The following is an 18,458-nucleotide window of genomic DNA, read 5'->3' as shown; positions in this document are numbered from 1 at the left end:
CTCATCTCCTCACAGCACGTGCTGACCCATACTTCAAGTCCACCCCCGGGAACAGTGGAAAGCTGTACTCTTGCTTTGTTATGCTTTGAAGGTAACATCAAAACCGGACTTGTTTGAACACTAAATAAAATATCTGCTACATTAAAAGGGATATCATCTGAGCATGCAGTGAGTAAAATGTCCCTGCTGGTCTTGGACTTTTGAATGTGTCTGAATGTGCTATTAGCCAGGAGGTAGTACACTGACATTTGGCCTTCAGAAATTAGCAGCATGCTGAGGAAAAACTGCTACCAGCTTAGCATGCGCTACCCCTATTTACCTACAGTGCCATGGATTTTCATTGGCGCTAATAAACAGGATTTAGGGATCCTTTTTATGTTTCACACATTCTAATGTGGTACATTAAATTCTCCTGCTTTTCACTCAGTGGCAGATGGATGCAACCAAGGGTCTCAGTGTGGATATAATGCTACTGTAACAAGGCAAACAGCACCAGCAGAGAAGACTTGCTATCACTTGCTCCAGATTGGCAATCCTCATCCTAGAGATTCCTGACAACCTGTCTGGTGAGGTGCAGTGTGTTCTTGCTTTTCTGTGACATGCTCGAAAATAGTGTATTAGTGTTACAGGCAGAGGAAATCTGACCACAGCCTCAATATAACAGATGGACGTAGGCTCATGTCTGAAAAGTGAAGCCAATGTGCTATAAACCTGCATTCTTTCTAACAGTCAGCAGGGGGTGACTCTTTTAGGTTCAAATTGTATAGAAGCCTATGAAAAAATGACCTTACTGCTCACTTGGTCTGTACCTCAGTGGACATCTTTTTAATGAGTACATGGTCTCAGTCACTTGTTTTAAGACTCTTTGAAGACAGCAACTTGTTCATTTTGTAAATTATGGTCTCATTTAGAGTAAAATAGACAATTAAACAGGGTATGTTTTTGAGCGATAGTATCTTGTGATCGGCAGATTGATGGTAAAATGCTGAACTTCAGATTGTAGTCCACAAAACAACTGGTGATCTTAAGGTTTGCTACATCCGTCTTTTATATGCAGTTCATGGAAATTTTGGAACAGTAATATTTGTATCAAATTTGCTAATGTGACATTTAGCAAATTACAACAGTAAACTTGAGGTAAACTATACTTGAATGTCTGAATGCAGCAGTATTTACAGTTGTTTTGAACCCTTGAACTGTCAGTGAAGTCTGTTTCTAGTTCAAATGGGGATAATGTTGCAGATTTTGGACCGTATGTGTCATGTTGTGCTTGCTTTTTGTGCACAAAAATAGCCCATGTTCCTGTCCAACTCAACTGCCTTCTTGATGGACTTTTCTAGGAAACATGTATCCTGCTGGATGTGTTAGTTTGTGAGTTATCACAAATGTGTTTCTAACAACATATCTTTATCACTTAGTTTATTGCTTTCCCGTCACTCCATTTCAGCCAATCGATCATACATTAGATGGGGCGGGAATCTTCATCTTGATAACCACGGGAATGAAGACGCTTCAGACATGTGGTGAAAGGGTTGTATTTTAACCAAAACCATGGAATTTGTCTTGAACTACCCGAGTAAGATGACAATCCAAACTTCATCAAGCTTTAATATGTAGTCAACAGTGTAAAAGTCTCAACCAAAGCTTGATATTTTCCTAAACTTGTAGTGATGTAGAAATGCATTAGTAGCATTTTGTACAACATCACAGTCTTCTTTCTCAGTGAAAAATGGAATTTCTTCCAAAACTAATTACATTTCTTTCAAAACTTAAATGAGGAAGCAGTTTAGTTGTATAGGAATGTAAATTTTGGGAAACGGGGCTGCAAAAAGAGGCAAGCACTGCATTTGACACTTACTGACCCAAACGCCTGACATTAGTCAACATTTGCTAAAATATCTCAACAGCTACACAGCAGTATTGCCAACTTTCCTACTATTACCATGAGACACTCACTATCTGGCTTAGTCTCATGCTGTCACGCTACCTAAAATGATACGCCAAAAAAGAGAATTTTAAATGATCCTGCACGTCAATACAGGACTAATCAGGATGTAACAGTAAATGACAGTGTATGCATTCCTACTACCTATTTATGCACTTGCATTTATTTATTATGCATAAGACATTATTGACTAATTTTGCAGCAAATTGGCATTGGCAATAAAGAAATGCTATCCAATTATCCTGTTCCTTTACTTCAGACAACTGGATTGTCACATACAGTCACAGTTTCTAGGCTATACTAAACCATTTGTTCAGGTTGAATCCTGAGGTCCATTTCAGGTGATCTGAGATTTTTATTTTACTGTTAGTAAAAGTCTGATATAGTTACCAAAATCAAATCAAATGAGCCAGATGCAACAAAAATTCTGACTGTATAAAGTTCAACAAAGGCATATTGCATTGCTTGTATTTGAATGTATTTGAATTTTGCATCATTGTAAACAGCTACGCCCAGCCTTTAACCTTTTTTTTATTATATGCTAAGCTTTCTTGTTGAATTTGACAGCATGCAATACATTAATATATAGTGTATGAAAGTATATATATAATATATATAAAAATATTACATTATTTTCAATCTACACTGACAGATGGAATTTTTCCAAATGTTTTCCAATCAGACCAACAAGAAATGAGAAAATAGAGGTTTTAAATGTGCATTCAGACAGTTCCTCTGAGAATGTGAGAAAATACATGTTGACAAGCCTGTATTTTGAATACGGGTGGCAATTTGTTTCCATATATAGCAGTGTGCATAGTGGCATACTGCAGCCAGTCAGGTCAGGCACGGTGCTCTTTTTGTCTGCTGCAGCCCCCTCAGTAGCCACAGTGCACTGGATAAGCTGAGGCTGATTCCAGTCTCTGTGAATGAGTAGATAGGGAGGTGAGTCTCATATCTCCATCCTGACAGGCTCAACACACCCCCGCCACCCGGGACTCCACACCAATCATCCCTGATAGCACACGACTCACATCTCCCCTCATGCACTCAGACACAGACACACACAAACACAACCAGTACCACTCGGTGAGACCCGGCACTCGCCTTTTTATTTAAATGTGATAAATATTTAATTTGTGAACGTGTTGTGAAAGATCACACGAGCACGCACAAAGGACCCTCAGCTGAATATGCAACGCTCTGATAAATATTTCAGTATTCCATTTCCCCAACCCCCGGTTGACTCACCAAGAACCTGGAGCTGATCCTGGCGAGAATTAAACATGTTTTCCTTGCAATATTTATTCAGTAAAAACAGCCAGTGCTTTGCTGATTTGCTGATTTCAAGAGGTTACTGTGACTAGGGGTTGATCTTTCATCCATTTAAAGATGCTGGCTCTAATGACATAATATATCTTCCCAGCTCTCTCTCTTTCTCTCTCATGTAGGTTAGTAGCACAAGACTAATAACACCAATAATGCACCCACTAACATAATATCTCCGCACTGCTTTCCGGCTCCTATAAATAGTATCATGCACACTATAAACTGTGCCTCTCTTTTTCTCACTCACATAGGCTACAACACCTACATTAAAATGCCACGATGCCCTGTAATTAATTTATTTTTCCTACAGAGCCACATATGAGTTTACTTGTATAACAAACAGTCTTAAGCCTCTAATGCTAATTCCGAAGGCCGCCTCTGTTTAATGTTACAGTTTCACAGTTGTTTCTCCACAGGGAAGGTAATGAAACAACTTAGACCTTGCAAACAACATAAACCATGATTTCACCTCTCCATCTAAAGATACATTTCACTTGCCGCGGCCAGGAAAAAAAAAAAAGAAAAGGTGCAGTAAATAAAGAACACCAGTAAAACATCTTCAAGGACAATCCTTGGCTACAGAAATCCCCCCTCCGCCCCTGCACTTATCAGATTTAAATGGGAAAAAAGACCCAGTAATATTCATTTTGGTGTGGTGAAAAGTCTCATACCCGCCTGGTGTGGTGCTCTTCCTTGTGTGAGGCAAATTCATCAATAAAGCAATTGTTTAAGCTCCCAGTAGGTTCCGGCACGGGCTGTAAAATTTATGAGCAGCAGTACAAACAGACAGTGGATGGATCGAAAAGGGTCCCGGAGGCAGCCGGAAGAGAGTCCTTAGCAATAACAACACAATCAATCACATCCAGCACACGTCACATCCAGCCCCAGGTTCCCCAGCAGCAGATTCAAAACATATTCCCACATTCACATGATTGCAGCTCTGTCATCATATCGTACTGTTTTATATGTGCGAGGGTATACAGCCGTGCAGCGTTAATATGCTAATATCTCTCCATCTACAGTATCTGTCTAGGGGTTATCCAAGAAGAGGCTGTTGTGTAAATAAATAGGCAATATTGAGTATTCGCTTCTTTTAAAAAATCTGTTCATCCCGTTGTGTTTAGGTGTGGCGGGGCAATTTACTGTAATATACGGTGTTCCTCGCTAACATTTAGGTGTGAGGGGAATAGACACATCCATGGGTATTGTTTGTACAGAGTTTATACTAAGGTATTCCGCTCAATCGGGATTTTGTGTATGGTTTGGTCAGAGGCCTTTTCCATAGAACGCATTTAGAAAAGTTCAGCACCTGACTTGAATAAACCCAACAAATCAGTCGCGGCTGAAGCAGTTCTATAAAGGGCAGTTCAAGTTCATGCAATCAGGCTAATTCGATACAGGGTCAAGTAGTAGACAAAATTGCGTGTTCGCACTATTCTTGAGCAAGCCTCGGGGTCGAACGTGGATAAAACGGCTCCACGGTGGAAAACAGCAGTGGTACAGAGAGAGTGGTGAAGCTCAAAGCCAGCGAGCAGAGCAGCACTTAATAGTAGAACATAGAAAGAAGTCAAACATCGGACACCCAAGGAAAAGGTCAAACAGCTGCCATGAACAAAACCAGAGATAGGACATGCTATTTTTGCTGCAAATGTCTGTTGTTTTTTTGTATCTTTGTCATGGCATATATAAAATTAGGCTTTTGCTGATGTATGATTCATGCTTGAGGGTGATTCATCACTAATTCAATTTAATAATGGCAATGGCATGAATGCTGCTGTTGGCGTCGACAGTGAAGCATTGCAGCTTAATATCAATACCAGAAAATTATTTGCTTATTGAGCATATGTTGTCAATGCACAGCAGGTAGCATAAACTATTTTTCATGTGTTTATTTATTGTGATTTTTAGTAAGTACTTGTTGTATTTGTTCTTTCTGTAAGTACAGTTATAGCCCACACACTGATTGGGCACAATAGAGAGAATGCCCCCCAGCCCCCCCCCCCATCACTTTTTTTTTAACATTGAAACATGATCATTTTAGTTTTGCTTTTTAAAACAAGAATTTGCAAAAAAGAAAAAAGATTCTTTAATGTCAAAGTGAAAACAGATTTCTACAAAAGCAAAGTAGTGTCAGTTAAATATTTGTAGATAAGTCTCAATCGGCCTTGCACATCTGGACACTGAAATATTACCACATCCTTCTTTGCAAAGCTGTCAGGTTACATGGGGATTGTGAGTGAACAACACTTCTCAAGTCCACCCACAAATTCTCAATTGGATTGATGTCTGGGCTCTGGCTCGGCCACTCTTGAACGTTCACCTTGTTGTTTTTAAACCATTTCTCTGTAGATTTTGCTGTGAGCTTTGGGTCATTGTCTTGCTGGAAAACAACGTCTTCTCCCAAGTCGCAGGATTTTCCTAGACTTTGCTGCTTTCATTTTGCCCTCTACCTTCACAAGCCCTCCTGAGCCTGCTGCAGAGAAGCAGCCCCACACCGTGATGCTGCCACCAGGGAATAGTGTGTTTGTTATGATGTGCAGTGTTTGGTGGCCACCACAGCGTCTAGTCTGATAGCCAAAAAGCTTAATTATGGTCTCATCAGACCAAAGCACCCTGTTCTAGTTGACTTTAGAGTCTCCCACATGCTTTCTGGTGGACTATAGTTGAGATTGAACACAAGATTTTTAAGGATGGCTTTGTATTTGCCATTCTTCCCTAAAGCTTTGCCTTTTGAACAACCTAGGTAAAAGTTGTTGTGTATACGGTCTCCCCCTTCTCAGGCGCTGAAGCTTGTAAAGCCTCACTCGCTAGTCACTTTCTTGCAGTCACTTAGTTTTTGAGGACGACCTGCTCTATGGAGATTCACACAATAGTGCCATATTCCTTCCGTGTCTTAATGATAGGTTTAACTGCAGTCCGAGGTATGTTCAGTGACTTGGAATTTGAAATTGTAGAAATTTCTTGCAATGCAATTCAGGGTGCAGCTGTAGCCAGATGTACTGATTCACCAGTGACTGACCTTCCAGATACAAGTGTCTTTATACTACAATCACTGAGACAAATTCACTGTACTCACATAATGTTTGTTTCACCAACTGATGTACTTCTAGCACCAATTGGCACCAGTTAAAGGGGGTTAATACTTGTGCAGTGACTTGTTTTGTTTAATTGATCATAATTCAGTGTTCAAAAACAATAAAAAGGGAAAACTTACAAGGGGGTAAATACTTTTTATACTCGCTCTCTGAGGATAAAAGAATATACATACATACATATATACATACACACACACACACACACACACACACACACACACACACACACACACACACACACACACACACACATATATATATATATATATATATTCTTTTATCCCCAGAGAGCGAGTTTTGGAAGAGGCCCCACATTTGCCTGACAATATATTGAAAATTGCTCATGCAGAATGCCTAAGACTGCTCCAACTTCTGTCTTTTCCCAGAAAGTATTCTCCCATTTTGTGTTACAATTTCTCCAGAATTTATTATTGTGTTCTGCTCGCAAATATGTAAATTTTTGGCATACAAAAACTGTTTCGAGATATGATTAAAACACAATTCACGCATGAGGGAATTTCTCCTGAATTTGTCATCAGCTCAGCAAACAAACAGACAACAAATAAGAAAGGAGCCTCATCTTCAAAATCCTGCTCCATAGTGTCACTGGAGGACAAAGCCGTTGTGGTATGGAACAAAAAACAAGCGTTTTAATGTCTCATATTCGTCTGCATTTCAGTATAATGTGGAAGCAGTACATTATGTAGATTTTTACAAAAAATATATATTTGATATTCTGTGTACAATATAACCAATAATTTGTGAAATACAGTACAAGAGTGTTGTAAAATGTAAGTTGCTCCTCAGTTAAATTGTATATTTTATACTCGACACAAGAGAATCATACTGCAGAATATACCAGTTATCGCCTCTTACTGCATTCAAACATGCCTCAAACTACATTTAATCGTATTCTCTTCTGTCCACGATCCCCCGGTGCACTCAGTAAACTTCATGAGTCTCCCTGTTCGCAGTCTTCATGCTTGGAAAGACACATGGAGGGCAGATTTGCCTCTGGCAAGCTCATAGCATCAGCCAAGAATCTGCTCATTATTCTTCCCTTACAACAAGTAGTGTGGCCCGGATGAGATTGTCAGGACAACAACCTTAACCCACAGAGCCTGGGCCAGATAGCCTCCTGATCTATGCACATGAATTTACAGTGAAAGCTGAAATAGGGCAAGAGTTCTGCAATTTCAGCTGGATGGCAGGGAAATACTCTATGTATTAGGTAGCAGTCACTACTTTTTTTTTTCTGTCTTCCCTCTAACAAAAGTGAGGAGACATTCTGAATAGGCAGTAGAGTAGAATTCTAGATCTATATATGCACTTGTAAATGAAACCGCATGTCATGCCTACTTAGTCCTCAGTGCTTTGTCATTATTGATGTCTTTTCTGAAAGATTAGTGCGGCGCCGTTCCTTTGCATCTCTCACAATGCACTCAATATCACAAACGCTGCTGTATTAATCATGTGGCAGTGTTCTCCAGATATGAGTTTATCATCCAATATGCACACTTCAGGTTTGATTCCTAAAATACTCAGCATCTGTGAATCTCTTTCGCTGACACGTTCATGATGGTTACATGCTGTGTTGTGTTATCAACTAAGATTAATGTTTGCATGGGCCCTGAACAAGAATTCCTGCCTGGAATGATTCACAAACACGACAAAAACTCTTTTTTTTTGCAGTCGGATTACCAAATATCACACCCACATGCAACTCCAAATAAACATTTCAGAGCCTCCACACTTCTGATCAAATGCTGGTATCTCACAATGCAGTGTTGTCTGTGTTGCTGCTGCTTTCATTGCAAGATGCTTTTTGTGATATAAATCACAGGCTGCTATAGCGCTGTTGGTGTTTTAAGTGTTACAAATCATAGCCCACACAAAGTGGTATCCACAAATATAAAAACACAAATTACAGACTCATGTTCTTGCTTTAAACAAATCACAGAAGCAGATGGTTAAATAGCAACTTGTAGGCTGTATTTTTTTATGAATGTATGCATTTGAAGTAGAAACTGTGCTTTGGAAATTAATGTTTTGCTTCAGTTTTTTTATATAGGCTGTATGAGATCACATATAAAAGTCAATTTAGCAAAAGCTCGCTTTGGCTTAGGGAGGCTGTAGTGAGTTTGAGCAGTTTTTATATAAAGTCACTTTCTTTGTAAAGACATGGAAGTTCACTGTTGCAACTTGAACTTGAACCACTCAGTAAATTGTGTCACTAGGGAGGTCCGATATTGGCTTTTTTGCCAAAAACTGACATGCCGATATTGTCCAACTCTCAATTTCCGATTCCGATATCAACCGATACCGATACCAATATATGTGGGCTTGGAAATAATTCCAAACAACAGACATATTGTCAGTCAGGCACAGCAAGCTTGTTACTGCAGCCACCCTTGCAGGGTTTAAAGTGAAAAATAATCCAAAATCTGAACTTTGTTGCTTTTGGGTGGGGGTCAGGGTACAATCTAGCTAACTAATAAGAAATGAAGATATCTGCATTCAGAAACTCAGAATGCAGATTATAGTAATACTAAAAGGTCAGTAGGTGGTGGTAGATATTCCATCTGACTACAACATGGTGCAAATATATTGTTTAACAACTAATCAGTAAAAGACATGGGAAAGGGGCATTGATTCACCTTTTAACAATATGTGCACTATTTATTCTAAAATTCAACTATGTAAACAGCTACAGTGCAAAAAATAGATAAAAAATATAGTTTACAACAACAAACTATAGTTCAGTTCAAATAATAATAAAAACATTAAAGTGTTCTAAAAACTGGTAACTTAAATAATCAGACACAAATAAGGAAACAGAAAATAAACAAATACAGTTTACTACAGACAACAACAGTTCTATTAAAAAAACATTTACTGTGCTACAAGAACTGGTAAGCTGTCTATTTCTTCTTTCTGACATCTTTTACTTCTTCTGTAAGTGTTGAGGCAATGTTCACTTTTCTGTTTGCCAGATGTTGAGTTCCTCTGGCCTAATCATCATCAAATAAACGAACAAGCACATGAAGAATTGTGTCCATGCTCTGTCTAGTGGCTTCGTAAACGAGTTGTGAGTGTCAGAGCTGACAGCAGCTCTATGGGTCTGACTCGTGACCTGACAGCACTTTTTGCTGCTAGTTGTGTACATGAGTTTTTTTTTTTTTTTTAACACACGGTACAGAAACAAGCACCGGACTCCTTCAGTTTTTTGCACCAGTAGCCAAAGGGCTTGCTGTCTCTGTTTAACTCTTCCAACCACGTGAAGCGCCATTTATTTTTTTACTCCACCAAGGAGCGTGGCGCAGTTATGTGACGATCGCCGTACGTTTGTCCTTCCGTCTATTTGTCGGTACACAACATTACTCAGAAAACGGAACAACGGATTTGTATGAAATTTTCAGGGAAGGTCAGAAATGACACAAGAACCAAGTGATTAGATTTTGGCAGTGATGCGGCTTATAGTCTGGATCCATGGATTTGTTAAAAGATTTCTGTATCACTGCATCACTATAACCATGACAGCGATGGACTCACCTGCAGCTGGATTTCAACATCTTTCTAAGACCCGCCCCCACTCCACTTCCCATTGGCTAGTGATATTAGTTTGGCTCAGAGCAAAAGCTGCGTTCCCTTCATTCCATTGGTAGAACTCGACTGGCAATGTAGTACAGTGGTCCCTCACTATATCGCGGTTCACTTCTCGCAGTCTCACTGTATCGTGGATTTTTGGATTGGGTTTGGTTTCGCGGATGCTTTGCTACATCACAGAATATTGCAGTACAGATATGATTTTTGTAATTGTCATTGAGGCGAGTTGCATTGGAAAGCAACACTAGAGAACACATACCTGCTCTTTATACACTATATAACTGCCAGAGGCTTTTATTTTGACACAGATTACTGTATAAATGTGGCAAGAAGTCATCAAACACACTACACTTCACACTCACGGTCCTGACAACATAACACTTAAGCAAAGTAACTAGGCTGACTAAACCACAAAAACACAATAAAACATAAACACTAATTACACTGTAACACTAACATAAACCACAATGACGACATTTAAACCCCGAACACCCATGATGCGTTGCAGCACAACAGTTCAGTCATAGCGGCCAGCTCTGCCATAGCTGCATTATTTAAATAACTTTTGTGATAAAATAAGCATTTTCTAGCCTAAAATTTAAAAAAATAATCTAAAAAAAATATGCTAAAAAATGTAAAACATATTAAAAGAACAATTAATGTAAATAAAATGCGTAGCGTACAGCGCTGGGCTCTGATTGGCTCAGTGACCGTAGCATCAGTCTCCTCCATCTCCCCTGAGTATAGCATATGGTGAAGCAGCATCCAGTATCTGGCCTTGTCTGTTTCACACAGACAGACGTCTGATCGCTGCATAGTGTTGCTCTGCGGTGATGTGAGGTGTGTGGGGAGAGTTTTTAAAGCCTTAAAATATATATCAACAAGAAAAACACTCAGGGAGCACAATACTCCACCAAGACTGTTCATTCTCTGACCTTGCGCTGACCACAGGCATGTGTTATGCATGTGTGCATGAATCTCCTGGCCTAAATATGTAGCAGGCGGCGGCAATTGAGGGGACTCAGAAACACCCCCACAATTTAATTAATCAATCGTTCTTTGTATCAATTCCGATAAGTCGGCACTGGTGGATTTGTAGTAGGATCACATGATCGTCAGCAGAGAACTGACGCAGCGTTCACTTGTTGTCATGGTTACAGTGACGCCGTGTCGGCCGCTATGTCTTGCAATCATACAGTCTATGCTTGCAATGGGAAATCCTTAACAAATCCGTGGATCCAGACTATAAGCCGCATCACTGCCAAAATCTAATCACTTGGTCCTTGTGTCATTTCTGACCCTCACTCACAATTTCATCCAAATCCATTGGTCTGTTTTGAGTAATAACGCACAGGACAGACAGATTCACAGAGACATGTAAGCTGATCCTCACATAACTCCACCGCGTTCCTTGGTGGAGTAATAACAAAATAAATATTGTAGCATCGGATTTGTGTATGATTGTGTTCATTTGCATTTATTTTGGTGTTTATGTTGTGCCTTGGATCTTATTTCGTTGACTATTTGGTCAGATATTTTATTATTTTGTGTTTGCTTATTGCCCTGCTCGGTGTCCCAGATGTTGGTTCCGCATTCTTATTGTTTTTGGTACAGCTGATTTAATTGTACAGCGGGAGAGCTGGTAAGAGAGCGGTCTGTGTTTGTTGTGCTGAGCAGTGAATAAAACCTGCAGAAAACTGTCCTGTCCTGCTGGGGATGTTTAGCATGGAAGACAGCAAAAGACATAAGCATAAAAACGCAAAAATAATTGTAACCAGCCTGACCTACAGCCCTGGAGACAGTGAGTCGACCACTATTTAAGGGTTACAACATGGTCGCTACTTTGTGGATTGTCGTCTATGGAGGGAGGGTCTTGAAAGTAACCCCCGCGATAGAGGAGGGACCACTGTACTATCTTTTTTTTCGAGCCAAACACCGGCGCAGCACGCCAGAAATCTGGCACGGTTGTTTACATGCTTCATGACACAGTTTGATGATGTGATCATTTGGGAGCCGGTAAATGCCGCCGAAATCCAGGCATTATTTTATCGGTTGTCATGATAGGCGAAAAAAACGATAACGATAATGACCGATAATGCATTTTTATGCCAATATCGGGCTGATAATATCGGTGGGCCAATATTATTGGACATCCCTATGTGTCATCCTTTCTCATGCTGGACAGCACAGTGTGATGTTTTGTCTGACCAAGCAAGTTGATCCTTTATTTCCTTACGTGTAAATAAGTAAGTAATACAGCAAATTGGAAAATATTCATACTGAGTATATCTGTAAAACATACAAGTCATAAGGTATGTCATCTGTTTCCCAGGATTAAAATTTTAAATCATTATGCTTAGCACATGAAGAGGTTAGGGTTAGACTTCAACCATACTCCACCGTGATTATTTTGCCAAAAGACACAGAACTTGGGATGCAAACCCTGGTCTCGCACTTTCATCATGCACCTTCACCAACGCCTTGTGATTCTTGCACAGTAACACAGATATGTAGCACTTCAGTCATTTGAAAAATTGTTGCCTGGGAACATACCCCAGGCAGCGATCATGCTTCTCACTTGCAATGGAATTGTGAAAACTAATTAGCAATTTCTGCCGTTTGGCCCACGTAGACAAGTACTGTGGTTGTGTTAGTCGTGGGCTGGCACTTTTTGTCAGAAATGTGAACCCTTAGTGGGTTGCTCAGATTGAGAAATGGCAGTGTATAAGACCATTTGAAAGGGTTCGCTGACCTTGTGATCCAGCACAGTGGATTATCCACTTAACCTGCTGGAAGCCCTATTTACCCTTAGGTGCACCAAAGACACTTTCTGGCAATGGCTGTGCTGATCGATAATCACCACCAAAAGCATGAATTGAATCTGAAAATGTGACCTCCCCAATATTGTCTGATATGTTACTAAAGCAGTGTAGTTTCATATTGCTTCACCTTCTCACTTCATGACTCCATTTTTCATTCATCGTCCTTCTTTTATCCCCACTCTTGCTATTTAAGGGGCCCTGGAGACACGGAGGAACACTTCTAATAAATTCCCCAAACATCAATTAACTGTGGACACCAATCTGAAAGTTCTTTAAATAGGCTGCCATGTTTTTATGTGATTTTTTTTTTTTTAAAACAAACTCAAGACCTACCTTTTTAGTCAGGCTATTGATTGATTTGATAGGCTTGATTTATTTATTACTCTACTTAGAAGTACTTTTTTAAAATTGATTTCTCTATTTATTCACCAATTTACAGTTTTAGTCTCTTTTTTTGTCCAATTCCTCACTTCATTTTTTATCATTTGTTATTGTTTTTTAATCTTGAATGACTTCTATTTCTATCTCTATTTTAATAATATATGTTTTATGTACTAATTGGAATTATTTATTTATATACCTATAGTCTTTGATCTTGTTTTATTTCATTTAATCTTCTGGTGTTTCCTCACTGCATATATTAAATCAGATAGTGTTTCCTTAGTTCCTCAATCCCTATGTTTTAGAGTCCTTTATTTCTAGCATGACTTTTGGGATAGAGGATTGTTGCATTTTTATTTTTGTAAAGCATTATTTTTGTGTATATATGTATATATGTAGATAGATAGACAGACAGACAGACAGATGGATAGATAGATAGATAGATAGATATTCATCAACTCATCACTCAACTCTCAAGTCATATCTTTTCCAATGAAAATGAGAAATATATAAGCTATAATATTTGTACATGAAATGGAAAGTTGATCTCTATGCAACTCTGTTTCCCAAATATGGTGTTCTTTTAGTTTTGTAGAGATCCGAACAGTCTAAAGGAATTTCTTGTGTCTGGGGAAGAAAGAGGCCATTTTACCTCCCGCAGTGCAACAGCTTGCTTTTGTCAGTAGCATTTTTTTTTCAGATGGCTTCATGTGCACAGCACGTGTCTCTCAACCTTCCAGGCGAAGGAGTCCAAGGCTTCCAGGCTGGGAATGGGACTTAAGCAGACAGTGGTTCTTTTCTAACATGACTGACACCTTGGAGACAGACACACAGCACTGCACATCTCATCACTGCTGTTACAAAGACCAACACCTGCAGGCTGCAGGTGGAGGTCTTGCCTGATATCAACAGAAAGTGTTGACTTTGAAACCATTCAGCTTCGACTTGATGCTTTGTTCTTTCTGGAGCAGGGCAAAAAAAAAAAACCAGAAAATAAAATGACTAACTGGCATCAAAATCTTCGACAGATGGACAGAAATTACAAATTTACTGTGCTGAATTGAGAAGACAATGAGGCTTTGGTTTTGTAAATTTGAATGAAATAAACGGTGATTTGGTCAGAAGTGTGGGGTTTAAATTCAACTAATACCACCTCGTGATTTTAAAGATTTGTTCTGCAAGTAGTCAGCAAATTTTCCTCTTTTAAATTAGATAAACAAAAGCAATCGGCAGGGAGGCTTTTTGTCCATCTATGCTTTTAAAAAGCATTACGGCCTCCAACCAAAAGCTCTCATGAAAAATTGATTGCCCACGGGGAATAACAACACTTTAAACTGCAAAAAAGCTGAAAAATAGCCAGCATGTTGGCTCCATTTATAAATAGACTATTCACTATAACAGAGGACAGATGGAAAATTACACCTGAATGCAAACTCTCACTGTTCCTTTTTCTCCTATATCATACAATAGAGCCATTCAGGGAGCGATAACCTGCCACAACACTGAATATATTGGAGAGGTTGTCTCTAAGAGATTAAAAAAAAAAAACTCCTTGATACATTTCAATCAATTCTTTACTCTGAGTAATGATTTAGCTGAAATAAATAATGAGAGGTGGGAATTGGAGCTCTCTATTGCAATTAGTCATTTCATTTCTAAATATAATTTGGCTTAGTTGAAATGCCATGGCTGTGATTTCACAGTGTCTGTTTCCAAAGGTCAGTCTAAAGACTCGGCTCTTCTTTTCTTGCCATTTTCTTTTTCCCAGCTTTTCACAATTTCAAATCGCACATACCCCTTCCTGAGAAATGCCACCATATTGCTGGGGGATTCTGGTGCTCTATCTGCAGCAGTGTTACCGCTGCATCTTTAGAGCAGCCCACACACCAACAACACTGTCTTGGTTGAGTAGAATATGCAAAAATTCCCATATGGCATAGTGGGACATGACAGAGTCCTTGGAGCTGACAGGTAATATAGTGATGATAAATGCCAGATGGAGTCTTGTGTGCATCATGCAAAAAATGGATTTCACATAATAGCAAGAACTGATTTGGGGTCCTAATTAAAGAAAAATAAATTGGCATTTCATCCATTGCAGGCTACTATAGCAACAACAGAAGCTGACAGATACAATTCCTTCCTTCAGTAGAAACATCCTTTGAGACTGAAAGAAAGCGGAACTTTTGACAACACATCTCGTCTTTGTCAAAACTCACTATGACTTAAGTATGTGTGGCTCCTGTCCTAACTTAAACAATTCTGAAAAGCATTTCTTCTCAGAAACAAGCACACAATGAGACCCTTAGAGTTTCTAGAACTCTCCTGCTGTTGTAGCAACATCAGAGTAGCACTGGGGGATTACATGGTTTTGCAGTCTCAAATGGTTGCTCTGAGAAACAATTATCTGATTGCGACTTAAGGCGAAGGGATAAAAGGGTGTTCAGTCTCCACAGGGACCTGTTGTACAGCAGTACAAGGAGCAAACCCGTCGCCACACAGCCAGTGTACAAGCACAAACCAGTCATATTGTCGCAGAATATAACAGAAAACCTCAGTAAGAATGATCAGTCTTTTGTTGTACTCAGCTGGTTGGTTAAATCTTTTCTCAGAGTATCACAATAATTATTTTTCACTGAAAAAAAACTAAGTATTGGCCCTTTAATGACTGCACACCAGATGAACACCACAGACCATATTCACATTGGACCTATGACATCACTAGCAGTGTCACAGTAAAAGTTCTTTGCAAAGAGAAAAGTTCCTGGTTAAGTCCACTGCATCTGGTGTTTGTCAGGTGACCACTGGATGCATGGAGGACCAGATGAGTGGGCAGTTGGGTGCAAATAAATTATAAATGTTCAAATATTTTACAAACGGGTTTCATACAGTACAAGACACAAAGCTGTCACACCCCCTGCCTCCTGCTCTGCTTAACTGGCAATCTCCCTTCACCTGTCGCAAGTCATCACCTCACTCCATAGAACCCTGGCTCAGTTCTGTCACGGATTGGTGTAATTTTTAGAACCCGAGGGGAGAACTCACAGACAGGTACACAGGAAGATGCAATCAGGATTTCTTTATTTGACAATCTAACCAAAACCCCGCCACAAAGGCCAAAACTCACCGCTGTCCATGACAAGTTCACCATTCAGTGTTGTTGATTTTCACAACTTGTCAATCCGCACAGGCCATGCTAACCTGTATCTGTCTGTTCCTTCACCAGATAATAACCTTTGTTTAACCGACCGAGTGTTACGACTGGTTCCCTGCCTCGATGTCCTCGATTCCTTCCCAGCACACTGCTGCAGTCCAGTCAGCAATTTCCAGATTTGCTCCTTTGGATCAGCCATCTGAATCTTCAGGATGTCCTCACCTTCATGACACCTCTGGATTTTATCCACTCACTTTCCCTGACCGCTCTCTCTCTACCCCGACTTCCAGGTAAGTCTGAGCCAAACGTTAGCCCTGTACGTGGAGTTCTGAGCTGTAACAAAAGCTTGATACTGTTCTTTGCCCTGTGTTACTTGGCTTTCGTCAGTTCCATTGTTCCCATTCTAGTTAATCGGGGATTTGTTTTGCATTAAGCTTCCCGTTGCTGCTTTGTAGCGCTAGCACCCCTGGGACTTCCCATCAGCTCTGTTTAACCTTGCTTTTTGACTAGTTTTCCTTTTATGACTAATATTCACTGTAGGCTTCCTTTTGTTTTGGCTTGAGTTTCATTTAATCTTGTATTTGTGTATGTTGCAATTATTTGTTTCATTACATGTGCAGTTCTATGCCAGTTGTGTTCCCTGCTTCACTTTCCCTTCCCGGGTAAAGTAGTTTACTCTTTACTTTCACCTTCCCTTATATATATTATGTCCTTTTTTCCACTCTGTAAATAGACACTTTTATATGGATTTCCGTCTGCTGAAATCAGATGAAAATCAGTTGGTGTCTAAACCTGGTTTCCTTGTGTAACTGACAAAAGCAGAACACTGGGTTCTTAAGTAGAGAGGCAAGAAAATGCATAAATGACAGGGTTCTGCATTAATTAGACAGAAATTGTGATCTGACCTTCATCTGAGTCACTGACAGAACACATCATCATATTTTGTTGCAATAGTTTTACATATAACAGATTTCACTGGATACACCATGAAATCATTATTATTTATCCATTTAGTTAATTTGGTGATAATTCCAAGTGCTTCTAATGAGCTCTTGGTTAAATTAGTATCAGAAAGGAACATTTTTTATTTGAACAATTCTTCTGACGCAAACATCATCAGCATAGAAAGGCACATCTTGAGTATTATGGCATGCTTGTTTATCAAATCCATCAAACCTCACCCACACAGTCCTGATGAAGCAATTTTCTGAGTTTGTAAGTGGTAAACTATTTAAAAATAAGCTTGGGTGTGTTTTGTCTCCAAGCTTGATGTGTTTGCTACTTATTTGGTCTTAAATATTTAATGTTATGTAGAAACACTGAAGTTGCAAAACTTTCAAAGTTTTCGGGGGCATTGAGGTCTAAAGACAGGTACATTTGAAAGTTTCTCCACCTAAAGTCCCAAGGATATCATATTTATCAGTTACACTTGCTTTCCATCTCAGCTTCACCCAGGGTTCATGTGGGTAGACATATTTGTTTTTCCGGCTTCAGTAACTGACAAGATAGCAGCAGGTTTAAACTCAACTCCAGACTTCAAACAATCCCTGTTGTTTTTTGCACAATTTTTTAGGTTCAACAATTTATAATTAATAGTCAAACGATTCATTATAAATTAAAACAAACACAACATTTTCAGCATTTGTTACAACATCATGACATGATGAAATGTATCTAACAGGTTTGTTGACTCTCATTTTTAAATAAAGGCAGCGTTTTTAGCCAAATATTTTGTTTTTCATGTTCTCATTAGCCTTTTGATTCATTTTCAGTGTTGTTGCTGGGGTTTTAAGATTTAACGAAAATTCTTGTTAGGGAGTCACAAATAAGGGGAGGCAGGTAGAAGGTAAAGATAACTTATTATTGTTGAGAATAGTGGAAACCTGGGGCTGAGATGAACTAGAAGTTAGCCGTGCTGAGCAAAGAGTTTGTTCAAAGGAAGAGAACCGAGCTTTGGTACTTGGCAGAAGTTTCAGGGTTGAGGTGCAGGGGTGACCAGAAGAGTAGCAGGAAGTTAGGACTGGAGTTGGAACTGGAAGAACTACACAAAGTGCAGGGATGCGAACAGAAACAAATGCTGAATAGAAAAACAGGTAATATATTTGTCTCAAACATAGATGGTATGT

This window comes from Amphiprion ocellaris, chromosome 5 (assembly GCF_022539595.1).
Source record: "Amphiprion ocellaris isolate individual 3 ecotype Okinawa chromosome 5, ASM2253959v1, whole genome shotgun sequence".
Lineage (NCBI taxonomy): Eukaryota > Metazoa > Chordata > Actinopteri > Pomacentridae > Amphiprion > Amphiprion ocellaris.
Note: the sequence above shows the minus strand (reverse complement) of the source record.